The sequence below is a fragment of the Xiphophorus couchianus genome, chromosome 24 (genome assembly GCF_001444195.1).
Source record: "Xiphophorus couchianus chromosome 24, X_couchianus-1.0, whole genome shotgun sequence".
Classification (NCBI taxonomy): Eukaryota; Metazoa; Chordata; class Actinopteri; order Cyprinodontiformes; family Poeciliidae; genus Xiphophorus; species Xiphophorus couchianus.
In genome coordinates, this window is record NC_040251.1 from 17,536,598 (window position 1) to 17,560,186 (window position 23,589).

The 23,589-nt window shown below is 38.1% G+C and overlaps 1 long non-coding RNA gene across 2 annotated transcripts in view; it reads left to right on the top strand.

Annotated features, from left to right (window-relative positions):
- Positions 1-23,589, top strand: part of LOC114141042 (uncharacterized) — a 127,908-nt gene that overhangs the window by 43,816 nt on the left and 60,503 nt on the right. For both annotated transcript variants that reach the window (XR_003594752.1, XR_003594751.1), the window contains exons 4-6: positions 3,980-4,085; positions 14,697-14,755; positions 15,558-15,649. This is a non-coding gene — a long non-coding RNA (uncharacterized LOC114141042). The remainder of the gene's footprint in view (positions 1-3,979; positions 4,086-14,696; positions 14,756-15,557; positions 15,650-23,589) is intronic.

Here is a 23,589-nt window from a genome sequence, read left to right on the forward strand (position 1 = left end):
AAATCCCAACCTGTTTGTCCAGCTCACTTTTCTGCATTTGACTAATTTAATTCAAAGGATATCACACCGGCTTCATGTTTATCATTTCTCCCAGTTTTCTGTCAAAATTCACACAAGTTAGTCACAGAGAGGAGAAGCCTCCCACTGTGTAATTTGCCACAGGTTTGCTCACAGTCGGACTCCTGCTGTTTTCAGAGATACATTAAAAAGAAGCCGCAAACACTCGGCTGTACAGGCTGTCAGCTGACAGCTAATGAGCTCGGCCATCTTCGGCTTGGCTCAGAAAAACAAGTTTGAAGCTGCACAGGCTTTACGTTTACACTCATTTAACTTTTTTAAGTATAATTGCCGCATTCAATTTAACGGAAAAGCTTTAGTTTGCATTGTGATGAATGTAAATGAACATTTGCTGTTAGCATTTACTTTTCCTTGGATTATGTAAGTATAGAAAGAAAGTCTCCCTGTTTAGCTTTTAAACAGAATGCAATATTGTTTGGCGTCTTATATTCACAGCGTGAAAGAAAATACAACTGCAGCTTTGTTCCTGCAGCTACTAACCTGCAGCTATTGCTTTTTACATTTTTGTAGACATCATTACAAGGAAAGACCTTGTGTGCCAACTGATATCATCTGTTTGATAATTTCACCTAAATCACATGGAAAAAGTTCCCACTATCAGAATGAAATGTAAGATATTTTATGGTCAGTGTCACATTAAACACAACTTGCCAAATCCTAGTAAAAGCAAACAAAAGCATCATTGTGGAAAAGGGGACTTTATGCAGGCTTTTGGTTGGTCAGGGGTTCATTGTATCAGCTAAAAATTAATGCCAACATGAACTATTTTTAAAACGGGGACCAGCAGGGATGGTTAGCATTCCATTTAGATGAAGCTAATGTTTTTGCAACCATCATGCAGTAGAGGAATGCAGCCCTTTTTACCACACTTGGTTTTTTCCTACGCCTCATATTAGAGTCAAAATAATTGATAACATTTACCCAGATTTAGTGCTTCCTAATATAGTTAATTGCTTAACCAACTTAAGCTTAGCAACTTGTTTTCACTATAACACCTGCTTAATCTGATGGTCAAGCTAATATGAAGTTAGCTTGACCTCATACTAGGGTCAAGCTAAACTTTGAGCTTCTTATGGTAAGAGATATTCAGCTAATTTAAACTTAGCGACTTGCTTTCACCATAAGAGCTGCTTAAACCGATGGCTAAGCTAGCATTTTTTTTGACGTAGCAACTTTAGTAGCTAACATTTACCCACTTTCATTTTCTCGTGCTTATAGCTGAAATTTACCCAGACTTAGCTTCTTATGGGTAGAGTTATTTAACCAACTTAACTTTAGCAACTGGCTTTTACCATAAGAGCTGCTTAAACTGATATGCAAGCTAAAACCTTCTCGACCTAGTAGCTTTTGTAGCTAACATTTACCCATTTTCAGTTCATCGGGCTAATAGCCGCCCAGGATAACATTTACTCAGACTTAACGCCTCCTATGGCTAGTTATTTAGCCTTTTTTATTTTAATTTTAGTAACTTGTTTTCACCATACGGGCTTCTTAATCTGATGGTCCAGATAACAGCTTTTAGACCTAATAGCTTTTGTTGCCAAGAGCTACCAAAGCTAACAGCTCATTCGGCTAGTGGATAGCCGGATAAGCTAACAGGAACTGTTAACGTAATGGGTGACGTTGACTCTTGTAGTTAGCTGGAGAAGCTGTTGTCTTGACCTTAGACAAACTAAGTTTTCCAAACTGATATTCTCTTTCCTGCTGTCTTTTCTAGCAGGTTACTGATTACTTATAACTACTCCTCATAACCTCTGTTAGCGAAACGAAGGTTTGTCTTAGTCTTTAAGATGAGACGCATACAAATAATGTTACCTCAGTTGCTTTAAAACCTTGTTTTAACTTTTGTTTTTGCAGTTTAGTGAGTTTATTAGGTGGATTATCTGTCTTTTTGAAAGTTTTTCTTTTGGAGACAAACTGTCTCCAGTTTTACTTTATCCAGAGTCCTAATGGGGGAAAATAGACATCCCTTTTTTTCCCGTTCTTCCCTTTTTTCTCTAATTTGTGTGCCACCAATGTGACAGGCAGAAAGACGTCCGGGGGCCAGATGATGTCATTTATTGATAAGCTGACGGCCCATGAGCCGACAGAGCGGCCGTGTCACTGTTTTCGTCTCAACTTATCCACCCATTTACCGTCACTGCCAGCAGCCTTATCAAACAAACAGAGATCTACAAAGAAATGAAGAACCAGAGCGCAGATTTGATTTCCTTCGATTGGAAACAGAGCGTCTTCTTGGTGCTGTGAGTCACCATGCTCGGCCTACTTTCTTTTGATGTGCTGCGCAAAAATGATACAAATTGCATTTTGTGTCCCTGAGAGATACAATAAAGCGTTTGGCGTGATGGAGAACATATTCATTTAATAAGTTGATGCTTTAAGCGAAGGGCTTCTATCCTTATCTGAAGGGATTCATCAGCTTCCTCTTTTGATAAAAAAACTAAGAGAAGCACCGGCAGCTACAGCGATCCCAACGTCTCAAAGTGCTCTGATTTACAGACTCACTGATTTTGCCCAAGATGGAGATTATTTCAGGAAATAAGATTGCAGAAATTGAATGATAGACGTAATTTGAGCTGAAATATACCAAACATTTTCTACTGAGCTGGAAAGATTCTTGATTTAATTAAGTTAGCCTGAAATTACATTTGATTAACAGGATTACGATCAAAACAAAAACTTTATCTGCATCATGCTGGTTTGAAAATGTAATTTCTGCTCTTTGTAGGTATTTTTATTTCTGGGTTTAAAAAAGAAAATAAGAAAAAACAAGAAATAATAAAATTTCTTGAATTAAAAAACAGCAAATAGCAATGTCAGTAACTATATAGATAATGTCTTAATTTTTTAAAAGAGTAAGAAAGGCTTTTTAAATAGTAGTTTATTTTATACAACTGATAATAGTCACAGAAATATTAATTTTGGGAGTTTTTAAGTTGGAGCAAAGTTATTAGCAAACAGCTAATTAAGCTAGCTAATGGCACTAACATCTCTTCCTATGAAGAGGAAACAAATAGTTTGAGGTGTTGCCTTACACTCCACTTAACTTAAATGTTTTTAATTTAATTATCAGAAGTTTGCAAAGTCATTGTTTAAGAGCAGGGGTGTCCAAAGTGTGGCCTGGAGGCCATTTGCGGCCCTTGGAAATATTTTGTATGGCTCCTAACATAGAGTTTGACTGATACAAACTTGGTCCATCCATCAAAGGATCCAGATAGAGTTTTTATTTTTAATTAAGCTAAAATCATTCCATACATAATTTTATTACAATAGAAAATGTGCATAAGTAACTTTTTCAGATTTTTCTGCACCAAAATCACCTTCTATTTAACAAAATCCTTTTTTTATAACTGAAAATTAATTTGTTGATCAAAACCAAAATAATTGGAAAACTAATTTCTTTTAATACAACAAATATCCAAAAATACTTTTTTACGTTTCCTGCAAAACAAATCAAAACTGAAGTTTTGATTTTAGTTCTTTTCATGTTTTTGGCCTGAAAATAAATAGCATCATAATCTGAGTGTATGACAACCATTTCTTCCACAATATGTCATATTCATATTTATTTAGATTTAAAGAGAAACAGACATGTTTTAGCTGCACATTTTGACCTGTTGGTGGAAAATCACCCCGGATGTGATGCTGAATCCGGTTGTTATCGCTGCAGAACAGTACCGTCTCCACTCATCCATCTCAAAATGCAAATATGGGTCAGTTCTGACTCAGATATAGCGGACTCTAACCCTCTCTCCATTAATAATCCCACCGTTTGATTCCCACTGGGGACACAGGCTCGCTAAAATGTGATTTTGATTTGCTTTTCTGTCTGAAAACAGGTGCATGCCATAAAACGACCTCAGATAGTCACTTAAACTGATCTGGTTTTGCTGCTTCGCAGGCACCCGAGCCGTGAAACGGTGACCTCATCTACTTAGAGAAGATGTTGGATTGATGGATGGATGGAGAGATGAGCAGAAGCAAGTCGACGTTCTCTTTAACCTAAGGTAAATGTAATGTGACAGGCCAGGGTTTCCCTGGAGATTGTGTAATTGTATTTTCACATCGCCGCGTCAAAGCCGAACAGCTTTTCCCCAGAGCATCTGCAGACAGATGCAACCGGCTGCATATTTTAAAGGTGACAAAACTCAGTCTTATATTGTTTGATAGTTTATTTCAATTTGATGCTGGCAGGAGGCCACCTCTCTCTGCACTTCACGGATCAGTAGAGTTTCACTCGGCCCTTCTGTTCGTGTAGACTGCTCCCTCCGAGTCTGGAAGCTCGGCTCCTTTTGTGTTTTGTTCTCGGCGAAGAAACAGGTGCAAGAATGTTCCTTAAAACAATGGGGGAGTTGTGGACTCTCAGATGTAGTGTTAGTGAAGAGATCAGACGCTTAGCCTGGGAATATGAGAGACATTAATCAGGACAGTTCAAGAAATTAAGAAAATATTTTACATTTACTGTGTCTTGAATTCAGAAGTTGGACTTTCATGGGGGGCAAGAAAAATTTCTGCATTTTTTTAATGTTATAAATTACATTTTCTTCTAAAGTGGCAACAAATATAACCAAAAGGCATGTATTAGATTCAGTATAAAACTTAACTGAATGTTTTGGAATCAGATGATGAATGAAAAACAGTAAAAACTACAACAGAGGCAACAAAGAATAAAAAGGGATAAAATCCACGTTTTTATACCGTAAATATCTTAATTTTTTTCCTACCAGTTCTGTGTAGATGTCTTTATATTCTGTTTGCATCATACTTTTCAATCTGTAAAGTTTTCTCTATTCCCTGTTGTGTTTTTGAACCATAATCTCACACTATTTGCAGCTAACCAGTTTCACAAATCCTGCATTTTTATTTTTTGCTGCGATATTTGAGTCCAAGTTCAAGGATGCCGACAATTTGAGAAGTCAAATGTTCAAAATGTGACGTCCGTCGTTTTGCTAGCACTATCATCATGTGTCGTGTTTATGTTAGCGCTTTTAACGACTTGAAAGGTAGCATAGCACTTTGTGTTTTGAACAGTACTACTACATAAAAATTTTGCGTTGGATTGTTTTTCTTAGGAGACCATAATCCAAATCCATTCAGTTTTGTTGTTGCTGCTAACGCTAACTAACTTGCTAACTAACTTGCTAACTAACTTGCTAACTACCTATGTTGAGGCCTTGATTATTGTGGTAGCATTTTCTGGCTCAAACATGTTATTCTCGATAGACAAATCTTCCATTCCATCTTTTAATCTGTTTGGGAATGAAAAGTTTTTTGCGCTACTATATTGCCATATCTCTACTATCAAATTCCAAAAATGGCCAAACAGACCAAATAATTGCTGTTTCCCTTTATATAGCTCACAGCTAAAAGATTTAATTATGAAAAGGTAGATTTAAAAGCATAATATGTTCACTTTAAGGTGTGATATTACACTCTTTAATTCATCAACACATCCGTATATTTAATTTTTTCTAAAAAAGACTTATTTTGAGAAATAAGACTGAAACTCCAGAGATAGAACAGCTTTATAGCTCATCTAAAAGTATAAAATGTTAAAACGGGCTGTTTCTGTGCTATCTGCTCCTACTCACAGGGGCGTCAAACTCATTTTCGTTTTGGTCCAAATAAAGATCATGAATGCTCTTAAAGGGCCGGTTATGCCAGAATGTATTGATAAAACCGGTTCACAAACTGTTAAAATATATCTTTTCAGTCACTCCAGGATTTCACGATTGTGTTCTGATTTTTTGCAAAGTGGTTGTGGTACTAATTTGGAAATATTTGCGCTTATTTTTATTACTGTACAGATCATGGATTATAATCTGACATTAATTAAGGCTGAGGCCTTAAGTAAGAAAGTTTTTGACAATCTTTGAGAAAAATCTGCAATAATCTCCCAATTATGTTTTAGTGCACAATAATTCTAAAGAAACTGGAGTTACTGCTTGATATAATTTGGCAGTAAACAGATGAAAACTGCATTGATTTGAGAGATAAAGTAATATTTAAGCACACTTAGTGCCACATAAGAAGCAATAGACCTCGAGTTGTGATCTAACACCTTTTCCAACACAAACAACCCAAATCCTTCATCTTCAGATGTCAGTAAATTGTCGTCGTAGCGTGAGGTCACTGCTGATTTTCACCGCCGACATCCTTCGACCTGAAGCGAGATGAGCCGTGGCGGCAGATGTCGGCTCTTCCACCCAAACCCGCGCCATATTCTCAACTTCTTCCCTTTTCTAATTCAGAAAAAGTCTGAAGGGAATCCATTCTGACAGAAAACCCTGTAATTAAGTGCATCGGTTTGCCCTCTCGCTAAGCTAATGGCTTTATTTTGACAGTGTTAATTGTCGTAATTGTGAGAATGGTACCTCCGACACTCGGCTCAAATATGTCGGCGAGGAATTGTTGCCCATTTGATGAAAGCGTTGTCATCCATACTTCATCTCAATGAGCTAAAGCGGCCCCGCGCCTCGCCTCTGCTCCCCCACCGGTTCCAGTCTTATGGGACGACGCAGCACCGGCTTTCTAATTGCCACTAATGAAACGCCAGCGAGGGAGGCGATCCGCTCCTATTTAGATCTCGGGCCTTTAAAGGGGAGACGCAGATGGGAGCGAATGGATGGAGGCAGTGGAAGAATGACACCCTGCACGCTGCGGCAGAGGGAGGGAAACGGGGTGAAAGTGAAGCGAAAGGAGAGCAGGAGAGGAAAAGAGAAGAAGAAAGGGGGGTTGAGGGAAAATGAGAAGTATCAGGGGGGAGTGAGGCCTTTTTAGACACGACTTCATAACGAATTCATGCTAATTAAGGCTTAACCCTCTCAAACTAGTGTTGTGAAACTTGACACAGTGATATGATTTCACAGTGAACTGCTGCAGGGCTCTTTGAGCTTATCTGGGGACGAGTTGTAATTCAGGGATTTGGGCAGCAGATGGTGCTGCGCTTGACAGCATTGCTACTGCTGCTGCTTTGTTGAACCTTCCTCTACAATCTTAATCCCAGAAACGCTTCAAGGAGAAAAAAAACTGTTTGAGAGTTTCTTTGTCTTCATCTAAATTAAATTTTTTCATGTTTTCTCAGTTTGAAATTGTCTACATTTAGCTGACATTGTGCTTTGCTAGAACATCTTATCTTTCATTTTGCATTTCTGAATACTAATACTTTAAACTAAAGCAGTATATATATATAGACATATAAATATATATATATGAGGTCCTCAATCTTCAAGGCAGTTGCATCGAGCAACTGGTATCAGCTCATTTTTAAGCAAAGAGCTTAAAAAAATGCTAAAATCCTTCAGTTTTATGTACCAGAACATATTTATACCAGGTTTTAAAATGATTTAAATGTAATCTAATGTGTTTAAAGCAGCATTTTTGACAGTTTGCTGCGTTAAAACTCAATGCCAAGGTGGAAAAACAACACGTTAGTAATTCAGAATCAAATTATATGTTTTAAGTCGATTTTTGTGTTATTTAGATCTAATATTTAGTTTACAAAGACGGAGCTTCAGCTGTTTGCAGATCTCTGTTCGAAGTTCATCATTCTTCATTACTGGGAAACATTTCCAAGAATTTCCAGGAGTGATTGACCCCAAGGTTGGAGGGTGAAATTCCCAGATAAATGACAGTAAGCTCAAGAGCTTTATCTCTGACTCTACAGGGCTCAGGTTAAAGGTTAAAGTTGACAACAAGGGGAACAGAAAAGGACTGGAATAAGGAGTAGTGGTCTGAGTCAGCCGTAATTCAAATTCAAAAATACTTTATTGATCCCAAAGGGAAATTAAATGTTGTTGTAGCTCCTTAATTCAGATTCTTCAGGGAGTTATAGAAGATGGTGATGGCTGTTGGCAGGAAAAATCTCCTGTAGCAGTCTGTGTTACAGTGCATCTGAAGAAGCCTCTGACTGAAGATTCGCAACATATCTCTGGTCATCAAAGTGGTGAAATGTGAAGCAATTTTTTTTGCAATTCTGGCTGGTTTTGACTGGTTTAAAACTGGTTATGATCCATTTTGTCTAATTTTTCAGCTTGGTTTTGGGTTTTGCTTAGTCTTGTTTTCACCTTGGTTTGTTTTTTAGCTCTTTCTGATCAGATTTAAGCTGGTTTTCAAGAAGATTCAGACCGGGGAGGCTCTTAGGGTGTTTCTATACTTGATATTCCGATAGAGTTGCTTCGATTTGGGACCAAAATTGCAACAATTGTTACATTTTCAACTAAATCCCAGTTCCCCTCCTCGCCTGTGGGGGTGCTGCACCCAGAACCACTGGAGGAAACGACATGAAAACCTCTGAAGAAGTAAACAAAAATTTTAGCAGTTGGAGGATTTCTCTTTGTTAAAAGACTATAATCCATTTTTTCCATTAGCGCTAGGTTAGCACGTTTGTTTTGGTTGTATTTACCCAGAATGCCCTGTGTTGTAGTCCACTTCCTGCTTTTGGAGCGGTCCCTAGTCCGTTTAGCATTCACATGTTGATTCAAATGTTGGTTATAGATTGTTTTATCTTTAACTTGTGCTAAAATGAGTCATAAACAGGACGTGTTGCTGTGGTCTAGTCCAAGTCCAGACCTCAGCCTGACTTTAAAGGCGAGGAAACTTAGCGTAGTTGTTCTGTTTCCCACAACTTTGTCTCAGTAACTGGATGCACCACCCCGAGTCGTCTCTGACCTAACCGCAATAATCCAAGTGCAATTATTGCAGCAGACGCAACAATAACAACAACAACAGCGGCGGGGTCACAGAACAGATAATGCACGCCGCGAGTTCAAAGCTAACGATTTAGATGAAACCGTGCGCGCGCTGGTAAACAGCACGAGGATTATCCGGAAGAAGGAGAGCGGAAGCAGCCCTAGATGGAGGAGAGCGGCTCCTCGGAGAATCGGAGAACTCAGCTCAGGTCCAGATAAGAGAATTACGGCGGCGAGCGTTGACAGAGCAGCCTGAGCCTGTTTATTAGCACTTCATTAGACGCAGAGATGGCGCTGATAACCAGCCATGTTCTGCTTTTTGGAAAACCTGGAGCGCTCCGATGATGGATCAGAACCTGCTGAAGTTTTTCTGTTCACATTATTATTATTATTATTATTTAAAGATTAATAAATACGGTGGAATCTCAATTAGGCGTTGAGCACGAACTCAGATATTAAAAATTTGGTCAAGAATCTAATTAGCTGGAGGTAATTAAACAGTCTCACACAGGGTCATTAATCTTTCCCGTGGACCTTTGATGTTTTGCATACTGTCTTGCAAGTCATTAATAAAATTCATAAGGCTTTTCTTTGTGCTGTTTTATCATGGCCGTTTCTCTTTCCTCCCTCCTCCCCTTCCACCCTTCCCACTGCAAGTGTCAACACATCACAAGGGCCTCTCCTCTTGAGTTAATTTACTTTTTGTGCATATTACATTTTAAAGTTGCACGCCCTCCAACCCCGGCATGCCTCCTCCTCCTCTTCTTCTTCTTCTTCCTCTTTTTTTCCCCCCAGTATATGTGTGTGAGAGCACAATTACAGCAGCAGATCAAATTAAATTCTTCTGCAAGCACAGCTCATTTGGAGTGTAAAACATTCCTCGGCAGTGTGCAGCCGAGTGTGCGGCGTGTCAGCGCCTCGCAAGAAGGGAGGAGAAGAAAACAGAATTGTGTGGCCATTGTGTCCCCCGTAATTAAATCCCCACAATCAGTCCATCTTAAATCAGTCACGCTGTAAATATGAAAAGGGGGCTGGGACGAGCTTGAGTACTTACTCGGCGGTGGACGCAGCGGGGCGATGTGTGTTATGTAAATGTGTCGCAGGCTGACGCCGCCGCCGACGTAAATATGAGGCTCTGAAATGAAACAGACGCGTGGGAATGATTTCTATAAATCTGTGTGTGGCTGACGGTGTGAAATCAGTCCTGTGTGCTGACATACGACTGTGAAGATGTGCTCAAGCTGCACGGCCGTGTAAACAAATACACTCAGGTGTTCCTGGCTGCAAAAACAAGAGGTACGATGCAGTGAAGTAACTCTGTGTTTGAGTTCAACCTGAATAAAATTCATGCTGTTTTTATCAGGACAGTTAGATTTAGGTTTCCGGCTAACATAAAATTTCTGTGACAGAAACTGCAGCTGTCATGTCTTTATTCTAATAATTAAAATTTATTTAGTTCAGTTTTTGTTTTCCTTCCTTGTTTTGTTTGTTTTAATTTTTCATTTCTAAAGTTTAGTTCTTGTTTTTTTTTTTTAGGTTTTTTTGTCTCTGTTTTGACATATTTTAATCTAGCTTATCATTTTTTGTTGTTTATTGTATCATCGAATAAAATATATATTTCTTCTTTCTTGTATTTCTTTAAATTGATTGCAATTTAAGTTTCATTTTTTCTTTTGAATTGTTTTTATTATTTATTTTTTATACATTCAGATTTTGTCTTTTTGGACATTTTTTAAATTTTATGTAGTTTCATTAGTGTAATTCTGCTTATTATATATTTTTATTTCAAATAGAATTTGATTTAATTTATCTTTCTGATTTTAATATTTTTTCAGTATTTTTGTATTTTCATATGCTGCCTTTTTATTTACTTTAAATGAAACACAAATTTTAAAAATAGAATTAGTAACTTTTTTGCTATTCTGTTTTTTTTGGAGATTCTTGCTTGTTTTTATTCACTTCAGTTTATTTTCTTTTTAAAAAAAAAAATTTTTTTCTGCTCTTCATCCTTCGTAAAGCCGTTAAAAGTCCAGATGAACATTTCTTTCCTGTGCCCTCAGATCAGATCAGTAGTTCAGAAACTTTTCTGCTTCTGACCCACAAAATAACTCGTGACCCGGTTCTTGCTGGTTGAAGAACTCCAACATCCCTAACAGGCAATTAAACAGGAACGAATTAACAAAACAAATGCTCTCAACAACTGTTTGTGCATTCACTGTATTTACATGACGAAAATAAACTTCTGGAAAGCAGTTTTTAATTTGGTTTAAAAGTCAAACTTTTGTCAAGCTAATTGGTACTAAATGGTGTAACCTTTCATCAGAACACTGTATGCAGTTTAAGCTAAACGCCGTGATATAAAGTTAGATTTTCCTCTTTCTTTACGTCTCAGCTGCACTTTGTCACACTGAGTACAAGCTTTCAGCAACATTTTTGTCTACAAAATGGATCTTAGTGCTGTTCATTAAACACTCCGGCCCTTTTCCTGGCTGTACTTCAGTTAGATTTGTCAGTGAAAGGTGTTATTAAGACTCTGAATTATCCAAACGCAAGAAAGTAAAAGTATCGGTTTATTATAAGTTTGGACCCTTATAGCAACCTTCTGTTAAATGCTCCAAACTAATCGCGGATGCTCAGAAGGAGAGGCTCTGACAAGATTTGGCCCCAATTAAGCCTCTGTGCACGACTTCAGCAGATGGAGGGGGGCAAAACTTTCACATACTGTTGTGGCTCAGAGGTTTCTCTCTTTTTCTCACAGGAGAAATTTGGACGAGATGGAAAACTGTGCTGCTAATTAGCTGGGGAATTCGTCCACGTCCATCTCTCACATCCAAACAGGAGAAAATACATAAAATCGTCCTGAGGATGAACTTAAAGTAATGTAAAGTTTCTACTCACATCCGCAGCTTTGCGTTAAGATTTCTGTCTGGTCGGAAGTTGCAGTTTTTGATTTCAGTCCCTTGATTAATTTTGATTCAGAAAGTTTTGCATAATCAGCCCGTATTATCACTCCTCCACCACCATACTCCAGCACTGAGCTGCATTTTGTTATCTTTACAACTGGATTTTGGTTTAAAATATCCAAAATATCCACAAGTTGCCATTTTGCTCTTTCTTTTGCCTTTGTGTTAAACTTGATTTATCTTGGACCAGCTTCTGAAATGTGAATCCTGGGGAATGAATTAATAAATCTGTGCCGCCATTTTCATTTTAGAGGTATTTAATTTTCTCTCTCAACCCTTAAAAGCAGGTACAAAACTGTCCTGAATGTAGAAATTTAAGGGGTTTTTTGCAATTTCTCAGTGTTACACTAGTGGGATTTGATCTAATTTTAATTGAAAACCATACCTTGACAAATTAAGCCATATTTTCAATAAAAAAAAATATTGAATAAATAGAAATTTGAGCTGAGCATCAAAAATATTTATTATTTTTAATCTGTTATTTACAATATTTTGATTATTAGCATTGTGCTGCTGCAACATGTTAGCATTCGCTAAGAGGCTAATTCTACTCTAGCGTCCGTTCAGATTGTTCTAGAAACAAAAATTAATCCCCAGTGAGGTCAAGAGAAGCGGCTTCGTCGTCTGTTAGCGGATGCTGCTTGTGCGTCAGATCTGGACGTACCAGAAACACACCAGATTAATTCGGTTAATGTAATTAATTAATCAAAATTAACACATTAAAAGCCTTTGCTGTTGTCTTTCCACTCTGGCGTTGTGTTTGGGCACTACTTGTGCTCCATATCAGTTTACAACCAAGTCTGATAATGTTCATAAACACCTTAAAATGATGTGACTGGAATATAAGATTGTCTTTCTGCCTTGGTGTTGTGGTTGTAAACCCATTACTAGATTTAAGTTTTAAATCAAGTACAGACATTTTATTGCCGATGTTTTTCAGCCATGGCTGCTAATCCTCAAAAGTGTTGAGAAACATCAAGTTCTGTCATCAGATAGGAAATGTAATGCTTTCTGGAAAGGTTTCGTACAAACATAGATGTAATGCATTACATCAGTGGAGTTTCGATATCATCTTTTTAGAAAGTTTTTATTTTCACATGTGAGGCGTTCACCTGCTGGAATAAAAGTCCCAATCTTATACACAAGCGTGGAGCCAAACATGGCAGTCCTGGTCGTCTCAGAGGTCAAACGAGGAGCAGCCGGGCATGGGAGAAGCACTCCCGTCTGCAGCTATTATGTCATTTCCTGTTCTGTTTCCTGTCAACCTCAGTGGCCAAAACTGAGGGAGGAAAAAATCCCCTTAATGGGCCTTTTTTCTTTTCAAACAAGAGGGAATACAGAATTTATGAAGAAATGTTGGGAAAGGAGCAACATCTCAACAAACGGGAATATCAGAGTAGTTGCACCTTTTAAACCTGCTGGTATTTATGTTTATTATATGAGCCACTCGCTTACCTGATAAAAGAGCGGACGCCAGATAAAATTATTTTGAGTGGGAGCACAATGGTGGAGGTGCTTATGATAATCCAGACACTTTGATTTTTTTTTTAAAAGGAGGCAAATAAGATAAGCTGCTGCCTCAAGGTAAGCAACCAGGGGAAGGGGAGGAAGTGGAGCCCACCACTGCCGCCATATTTCTTCCTTCTGCCACGCTGCATCCCCGTCCAAGTTCGTGTCGCCGAATTTATTTGCATAATTCACACCTACTCTGTTCACCCTTCAACAAACAATATCCTCCCTTTGTTTGAGCCTGAGCTGAAAATTTAGCGTATTCAAGCAGTTCCTGTAGAGTATCGTTGATCATTTATCATGATAAATGTTTTTCATTATAGGGATTTTATTCAAATTAATAATGTTTAAATACTGTTGGGATTATTTTTACTATTTTCTCCATTGTTTGTTTGATGAGAGTATCAAAAGAATGTCAATAAATGTAAAAATGCTGCTACTATACGCAATTTAAAGACACAAATCAAACTGTTGTTTATGTAACTGGTCCAAAAGAAATGGTGATGCTGTAAGACCATTTTTCATGTTTGTGTCGCTAAAATCGCAAAACAGGGAGATAATAAATAGTACTGCCACTTATTTTATTATTAGAACAGTACCACAAAATATAAGTCCATATATTCAGTACGCAATCATATTTATTTTCTAAGATTTCATATCTTCTGATTGGGGACAAAACGTGTCTTTAAAATATGAGAATAATGTATTTTTGCATGTTTTTTTTTGCATTTATCTGAAAAAGGGGCTGCAGGGTTAATATGAGTTTTTGAAATCATTGAAAATTCCCAATGTCTAAAGTTAAATCAGTTAGAATTTCCAAAATTATTTTATGAGAAACATAAAATTTTGTTACATTTTAGCTTACTTTGTCCCGGCTGCAGAATGTAGAATACCATCTCGAGACGTAGTATTTTAGTTTTAGTATATTTCTATTGTTTTCATCTCCATAAGTGTGGTTCTGGAAGAGTTTGAAAACATACCTTGAATGTTGGAAAAGTGTTCAAACCCTTCAAGTTTAAATCCAAGAACGAGGACTAGAGAGGCAATTTTTGATGTAAGGATTCAGAATTAGACGTACAACGAAGGCCAGAAAGAAATGCAAGAGAGAGAGGAATGATGTTGCATGAAAAGGTCTGTAGTGGCAGAGATGTATGTTTTCAGCTGTGAGACAGTAGTGAGGTGTGCTGTAGGAGTTGCAGAGTTCAATAGAGGAAAAGAAAGTGCTTTCTTTTTCATTAGTCTGCAGATTTTTTGCATTAAAAGTCTGTTGTGCTTTCATATAAACTAACACATTTTTATTCCCCTTTGTGAGTTATTCTATTCAAATGTTCAAAAACTAAAGGCTCTAAAGAAGTCGGTATAATTCACAACTTGACATTTTGGTGCATGTGTTTGTTTTCGTTCCTTTTGAACAGGTTATGTAACCACTGCAGGGTAATTTGTTGTGATGTTTTAGGGACCTCAGGAGAGCCGCTCCCCAGGGATCAGCTGTAACTAACAGCAGCAGCCTTGCAGGTATTTTCCCTCATAAAGACACTTTATTTTATTGTCTTTGTTCCTTTTCTCACTTTTTGCTGCAGCTCTCTCTCTTGTTCTCCTAGCTTGATTACCTCAGTCATAATTTTCTTTAATTTCCTCTATATTTTGGGCTGTCTCGCCCTTCTTTCCCTCTGCCTTTTTAATGAAATGGGTTGGTTTGTTTTGACTCCCGCCAACAGTCTTTTAACCAGCATAATTAAACATTGCGTGTTAACAAAGGCAGCTAATGAGGAATACAACAGTAGGAACAATAGGTGCTGATTAGACAAAGGGAGTCTGATAAAGCTCGCAGTTGGAGTTTGTCTACCTGAAGACACCTGTTCTCAGAGGCTTTTTCTACACTTATAATTGTTATAATTGTCGTCAAGTCATCAAATCATCACATGCTTTGTCTCTTTTTTGCAGGTTTAACACTAATCATACATTTTATGTTAATTCTTATTGTTTTACACAGTTTTTAAAAGTAATATTTGTAGTAATATTGATCTGTGTTCATACTGGAAGCTACAGCAGCAACATGGGAACAGGGATTTGCTTTAAAAGCAATGTTTACCTTCTTAAAGTCAAAATGCATCATCTTTAACCCCCAATAAACGTATATTTCAGTTTTGTATAACACATAAAGCCACTGTCTTGTAAAAACATTCCTGACAAGCATCATTTCTAACATTAGTCTTCATTTTAAGAGAATCAGTGGATATGTTTGCAGCTTCTGATCTTTTTTGCTGTTACCTCTACACTCCTTCTTCTTCAATATCTCATTTTTTGTTTTACCTAGAAATCACCTGAGCAACTCAGGATGAAAGTTAAAGCCGTCATGAAACTGCTTCAACTCTGACAAATTACCCACCAAGCATTTGGTATGCCGAGGTGAGTTCAGAGTGTCTGCATAGCGTAGCATCACATTTTGGTGCTATGTGTGTTCTATTTCTTGTTTTAGCTTAAGGTTACATACATCCTGCAGTATCTTTATATCTCCTTTAAATCTTTATATAACTTAAAAATCAAATATAAGATTGTGGGATGGTGGTATTAGTGTTAAGAGAGGCTGTAGCCTAAGCTATGTATAATTATTAGAAAGTTTCTTTTCTTTTGGTAAAATTAGGCAAAAAAAGTCAGAGAACAAGATATAAATCTAAATATCTAAGGGTAAATTATGTCAAAATTAAATTGGTGCTTGATAGTTGTTGTCTTTCAACTATAGTCGACGCTTTAGCATTAGCCTCCACTAAATACTGTGTTGGTGTAGACCTTATCATTAGCGGATAACATTTATGATTTGTGATTTCTTCTGCTTTTTCTTTCTCTTACGTTTTTTCAGCTCTTTCTTGCATATTCTGCATCAATCATTTTGCAGATTTTAATTCTCACAGCTGTTTTGCAAAGAACAACATTTTTTCTAGTTGCTAAAAAACTGCTTTCCTTTGGGTAAAATGTGCCAATAAAAGACAGAGAAGAAGAGATATGGTTGTAGTCTTTCAAGTGCAGATATAATTTGAATTTGAAATTAGCGCTTTAGCATTAGCCTCCATTAAACACCATGTTTGTGTAACGCTTCAGCATTAGCAGATAATGTTTATGATTTGTGCTTTACGGTTAGCGCAGCTAAATTTTGTAGCTAGGCACTGCCTAAACGGAACCATTTTGTTTTCGTCTGGCAGTGCAGAAAACTTCCTCCAACTGTTCAAATTCCCTCCAACTTTAATTTCATTTTGCATTACAAACCGAACAATAACGCCTGAAGAGTTGCCTCCACTGAGCGCATTGTGTAAGTTTATCGTTGCAGTAATAATATTTCTGGCTTTGAGTGCAGAAGGTTTTGTGAAGCAAGTGAGAAAATCAGCCCAAAAAAAGGGACTCGCTGCGTAAAGGTTATTTACACCATGTTTTTTTCTTTTGGTGGAGAGAAGACCTTTTCAGCCACACAATAGTGCTTTTACATGGAGGAGCAGCAACCTGACACACCGTAAAGTACTTCTGGAAAGCTCTCCAAATACACGGCGGGGGAATGAAGGAGGCTACAGATAAGAGTCGACTTGTAAAACATAATTATATTCCCGTCGGCGGGGAGCGCGGCGTTGAAAGGAATGCATTTAACCTGTGATTCATGCATGGCAAGGAGTTGTCGGGGGGGTAGAGAAGAACAGCAGTTAAATTGTGGAGGTAAGAAGGCTTGAATAAAGTGAAGCTAAGGTCAGACCATCTTAGGAAAATAATTTGATTCAGTGCTTCTCTCCCTTGGAGGCTTTCTCTGCAGGGAATAGGATTATATGTTTCTACTTTTTCTGCTCCCGTAGGATAGAAAAAGGTCTGCTGGTATTAAAATCCCCTCAGCAGGTTTGGAAATGAGTAATTCCAGAGAGTGAGGGTGTTTCCTGCTTATTCTGCAGCACAAACTTGATTGAAACTTGATTCAGTCATTCAGAATTGCCTCCAAAAAAAAGAGAGGTCAATTTCCTGCTGCGTCTTGTTTAAATTAATTCACAAAGGCTTCATCTAACTTGGGAGGAAAGTCCAGATGAGTATCAATCTATTGTATAGTAAGGAATATTCCATTTAGGCAAAACAGCGCCAGCTTTGTTTATCAGATACAAAGGAAAACCTTGAATGCGTGCACTGCTTACCTCCTCAGCTTCCGACTATTTCCGCGCTGCAGTAAACACACAGCTATTGTTTTACTGGCAGAGAGGGGAGAGTCTTCCCAGGCGCACCGACCGACACAGAGAGGGTGAATCAAACATTATCTCACACTTCTGCCTCTTTCTACGTCATGAGTTGCACATGATCTTGTCAGATTAAATCATCGCCAATCCGTTTTTGGCAAGATCCAACGATTTCCAGTTAAACGTCTCAACGAGTAAATAAACCAGAACAGAAGCTGAAATTGGAGATTTTGTACTTTTATAAAGACATCATTGTGATCTGCAGTTCTCCAGACTTTCTTCGGACTTTGGCTGCTTATTTAATCAGTTTTATTCCATTTCTTGTACATGATAGCTTATTGTGTAGCTTAAGAGATGCTGAGTTTATTTCTCTGAAATCATTTTGATTGAACTAAACCTTAATTTTTCTCACTGACTAAGTGTTATCATCGTTATTTATCAGTTTTATCAACAAGACGTAGATAAGAGTGGCAACAGTTTTAGTAAAAACCTCTTTTTGACAGATTAAAAGATGTATTTGAGTTGCTCAGCAAACTAATATTCCTTTGAAAATGATCAGTTACTAAAGTACAACGATGGGAAAACTTGAAAACAAAAGAAAACCTGAAAAATTATTGATCAAGATGGCTGTAAAAACATATAAGACAGTCTGGCTGATTTAAAATGCTAGAAAGAACTTGCATTGTGATAATATTAATTATTAGAAAAATTACAAAAAATGTAAAAGTTTATTACCAATAATAATCAGGATTAGAAAAAGAATAAAATGATATTAAAGGAAGACATTAATTGCTGTATTAGTAATTGGCATGATCATAATTTATTTAATAACATGAGAATATTAATTATTTGGATAAAAATAATATTTACAATAATGTTAAAAAGGAAAATAATGTAAAAGAGTCATAACCACAAAGATTACATTAGTAATAAAAATGACATTAATGCAGTTAATAAGAATATTAATGGTAATAACAATAATAATAATTTGCATAATTTGCTGTTTATCCAACTACAATTTTGATTGTAATTGTAGTTTCTGGATTTATTTATCTCAACATAGTTAACGATGAGGATCCCCTAACATGAGACATCTGATATCTTACATAAAATCTGCTGTACGACAGAGGAGCGACGTTAAATATTGTTTTACATTTAATGCTGAACAGGTGCTACTGATGTTAGAATGAAAACCATAGAAAACATTCCAGTTTTAGTCCCGTTTCAAGATTAAATTTGGCTCTTTTTCTGGTTCGACAGTGGCAATTTTTTGATGTTTATCTTTGCGTTTTTTCCAACTAAAACAAGATCCATCCTGACAAAGTTGTTTGCAGGTAAACGCAAAATTACAGCTGGGCTTGAATTGCAGCCACGGCTCTCCAACCAAGTGTCTGCGCTCCCCCCATCAGGCAGATTTACAGTACTTGAACTGATACTCCATCTGGATCGCCTCCACTAAGCAGGTTGGCATGATTTGAATCAGGGGAGCTGCTGCTGCCTGCCTGCCAATCTTCACGCGTAAAGAGGAATTTGCTATTCAAATGTATTCAGTACTTATTTTGCCAGCTAAAAATACATAGCAAGGATAAGGCACATTGTTCTGTCAGGAGTCAGGAGAAGTACGGCAAGCTTTGAAGAACATTTTAGGTCCGCCTGTCTGTCCTCAGCAGATATTATTGGTACAATATCTGAGCTAGATGTGAAAGATCAGAGCAGTATCTTTTGCCCTGTGGGATTTTTGAGTCCTGTTGGGACTTCAAATCGAGGTTAACCTCCAAAGCTGTCACCTTCATCTGTCCCCTTCTCCTCCTCCTCCTCCCCCTCCCTGCAGTGCTCTGAACTCCCCCTGCCAGAGAGTTTCTGCTTAAACTGCAGAGTGCCACCCAAGTTGGCCAAAGTGCACTTGCAGTCGGATCAAAGTCGTTTATTCTTTGGCTCGGCGGCGTGTGAAAGGTGATAACATTGCTTTGCGGTTCCTTGGGCGCTCGGCTCTGGGCAGCAGCGTTTGCCCCCACACCAGCTTCCCCGTCTAGAGACGGCAGAGCCTGAGCTTTCTTTTCTTCGAATTGTAATTAAAAGGGAATAATTATTTCTCAGCAGTCGTAGGCCAAACAAACAGACTGACAGCTCTCTTTTTTTTCCACTCGGTGATGGCCCACTGTTGATATCTCCCTGGTGTGTCCTTTTTCAGAGGCTTTCTGAAGCTGCCACTTCTTGGTTTTATTATCTTTGTCTCCAGCCCTGGCCCCTCGTCCCTATGCTGGCGCTGTTGGCATCGGCCTTGCCCCTGCCATCTCTCTGTTCAACACTCAACTTTTTCTCTCCACATGAAAGTGGCTGCCCGCTGAGAGGCCCGACCACGTGGCCTGGACCGTACCTTTTGCTCCCAAACTTTCCTGACCTAATTAGTGCTGAATTAAATCGGACAGGATGCATTCATTATTAATTTCCCCGGGCTAGGGGTCTTGAAATAGACATTGGAAATGGAGATAGAGTGTCAGAGTGGTGAGTTTGAATTAGAAACTCTCTGGCATTGACTCCAGCTTCGTTTAAAGGCAGGGTTAGCAAAGCTATGCTAAAAGACGATTCATTTCAGTAACAATCATGTTACTTCATTATTTGTATGTTCATCAAATTACAAAACAATATAAACGTGTAAAATAGGAGTTTAAAGTGCAATTAATACAGCAGTTTACAATATGTATGTTAATTTGATTCAAATTGACACAAACTGCATCAAATTTGTAACAGTTTGATACAATTTGTATCGCATTTATAACCATTTGATACAAATTTGATCAAATTAGCATACATGTTGTTAAAGAAAAAAACAAAACAAATATGTAGATAATTAACTTTTGCAGTGACGTATCTACAAAACTTTTTAAAAAGTTATTTTTAGCCACCAGGCAGTCACTACCTGCTTGGTGGTTAGCTACTAGCTTCTGTTAAAGGTGCAAACTCAAATTTGAAAAAACTCATTGGATCATTTTTAAAAACATAGTGGCCATTTTTAAAAACTACTTTCTGATTGGTACACAGATAAAACTAGCGAAGCATTTTTCCTTGAATTCGACTATTAGGAGAATCCTCCATTGCTTCCTCTCGTCTTACTGAGAACCGGGAGGCGGTGTGGCCTTTGAGTTCGGCAGACTCTGGCAGGCTGTAAGGTTTTCTTCTGAAGATCAGTGGTTGGGTTTGCAGAACGCCTCTGAGCAGCTACCTCCCGCAGTTGATGAGAAGAGAGCTGTTGACTCCCCATGTGAAGCTTTTTTCATGATCCCTGGGGTGGGAATTGGTGCAAAGGGTGGTGCAAAAAGCAGAAACAACGAAGGCATCAAAACTAGTTTTAATAGCATTAACACATGCTTCTTATACCAGCAAATGCTTTTACTGAAACAAGAATGAATAATCTCCCAATCTATGATCAGACTGCATTTTTAAATATTATGTTTTTCTGAAAAATGCAAGAGGAAACAGTGTCCAGACGAAAGTCAAGCAGTTTTTGGCACTCTGAAACTAAACTAATTAACAGCTCTTTGGGTTGAAATAGAAATGTAAATACCTTCTGACTCTGGAAATGTGAATAATTGAGCGGATTTGACTCAGCAGTACGTGGTTCATCTTGTGGCTTCTAAACCAGAGGAAGCAGCTATCTGTAGTGTCAATCAAAACACAAAGACCCTAGTTAAAAGAGTAAGGAATTCACTCACTGCTTGTTGTTAGTCATCTGAAGCTGACAGGAAGAAGATTCAGCCCATGCGTTGCTCTAAAGAGACACAGAAGGAAATATATTCTCCTCCACCTTAAGGAGAAAATAAGGATAAATAATTACTATTTCAGATCAAATGCTTAACATCATCCAATAAAGAAAGGTTTGGGTGTTTGACATTGTTAATCTATCGTTGACTGATGTCTCCATCCAAAACCAGTGGGTCAAATCAAGTCTAGACTATTTAATTTGGAAAAACTCAATATTATTACCTGTTAATACACCTGAATGTACTCTGGATCCACCTCTATAGGGACCAAGTTTGTACTTTTCAGATACTACTGTTGGATTTAACTATCTGTCTTGAGTTCCCTGTAAATTCCTCATTGTTACAATGTAAGAACCACATATCATACCACATAAATACTTCTGTGAGTACTTCTTCATGTCCCCTTCAAAGTTCCAGTCAATTTTTTGGAGTTCCCCCTACATACCCTGTGAGTATTTCAATAGGTACTATGCAAGTACCTCAAAGTTCTCCATGTGCTCCTTGTAGGTACCACATTGGGTATCCTACGGAAATGGAGATGTTGAAGGAATCCTTCAAAGGTACTTCCTGTACGTACTTGTAGGTGTACCTACTACTACGCTGTTGATAACCTTGTATATTCCTTCTAAGTATTGTTTAAGCGCTCCATACAAACTCCAGATCTGCCTAGAAGGTACGCTGTAGATACCTTTATCCTTGTACGTACTCTATAGGTACTTCTTTAAATACCCTGTAGAAAACCCTACAGGGAACTTGTTGGTACCTTGTAGGTACTCCTATTGTTACCCAGATTGAGTCCTCTAGATACTCTTTATATCCCATCTAGGAACATTTAATCTCTTAAGTCACTGAAAGTAACTTCCAAGGTATTCCTTTTCCTCTTTTGTAGTTACTTCTGTTTGTTCCCTGTACGTTTACACCTCCATGTATCCTGTGAAAACTTTTTGTCTTTACTTTAGGAACTGTGTAAGTACACCATAAGTTCCCCAGTATTGACAGTCTGGGAACCTGTGGTGTTCACATGACACCCTTGTGTGTACCCTACATTTTTTACTAGTATGTACTAGCCGGTACCTTGTAAGTATCCTACAGGTACCTTTATATGTTCTCAGTAAGTACAAAGTAGCCACCTTGATAGGAAACTCATAAGTATCCTTGTAAGTACTCCAATCATACCTTGTAGGAACACTGCCTTGGCAGATTAAACTTTTTTATCAAAACAATAAAACCCAACCTTAGAAAATGAAAGGATTGAAAAGTAGATACTGATGTTTTTCAGAAATATTATAGTAATTAAGGTGTTTACAGATGTAAATGCAGGTATTTTCAGGGTAAGTTGGGTTTTATAAGCATGTTTTTACCAGCAGTTGGAATAATTTCAGTCAAAGCTGTTATTCCCCAAAATACCATCAGAAATGATGTGAAAAACATCACAACATAAAGCAAACCTGAGAGCAAAAGTTTGTCAAACATCAGTTCACGTTTTTTCGCCGACTATCTTCAAACTACAGAACTGATCAAAGCGGCGGAGGTGTCACAGAGGCTGAGAGGTAAAATATTCTCCAGTTTGTCAAATCAGAGCTGGATTCAAACATGGTGTGAGGAGAGAAAAAACAGAGGAGGAGAGACACAGGGAGCGATATGTAAAAGAGAAGAGATCAACCGTGCAGTCATGTCATAGCCCAAGGCAAAGAGCTGCAGATGTAACAAAGACGAGGCCTGCGATTGTCAAGAGGCATGGATAATGATAGCTTTGCATGTAGGGTACAAGGCAAACATCAAGGCCATGTACATCGCAGTGCAGGACTTTAAAGGCAGTAGTAAGAAAAGCCTATGGAAGGAAAGCGGATGGCCCCAATATGGCCCCTAGTGGCCCCCATCGTGATGACAGAGGCAGGTGAGGGGGAACAAAGCAAATTGGATGGGCACAACGTAGAGCCAGTGTCAGGGCTCGTCTGTTTCTGGTTTGGAGGGCTTTATGGAGAAAAGTTTACTTCTGTTTGTTTGATCCGGCTTGTTCTTCTGCATTCATTACACCGACTTCTTCTGAGCAGACAAGCTGGAGCAGAGCGAGACTGTTCAGAGATCTGTTTAACCGCTAAAGTAAATAGATAAATACGTGTTTCATTTATTGTGGTTGTGGTAATTAGACAGGTTCACTGTTACTCTGAGTAAGATGAGTAAAGCCAGGACCAAATATCAGCTCTTCATTCAGTTTCATTAAAACTCTGAGACAAGATGAGCTGAAAAAGTAACAAACCGTTTGATTCACCATGTAGAAAGACGTTTAGACGACAGAATGGCCATCCATCCATCCATCCATCCATCCATCCATCCATCCATCCATCCATCCATCCATCCATCCATCCATCCATCCATCCATCCA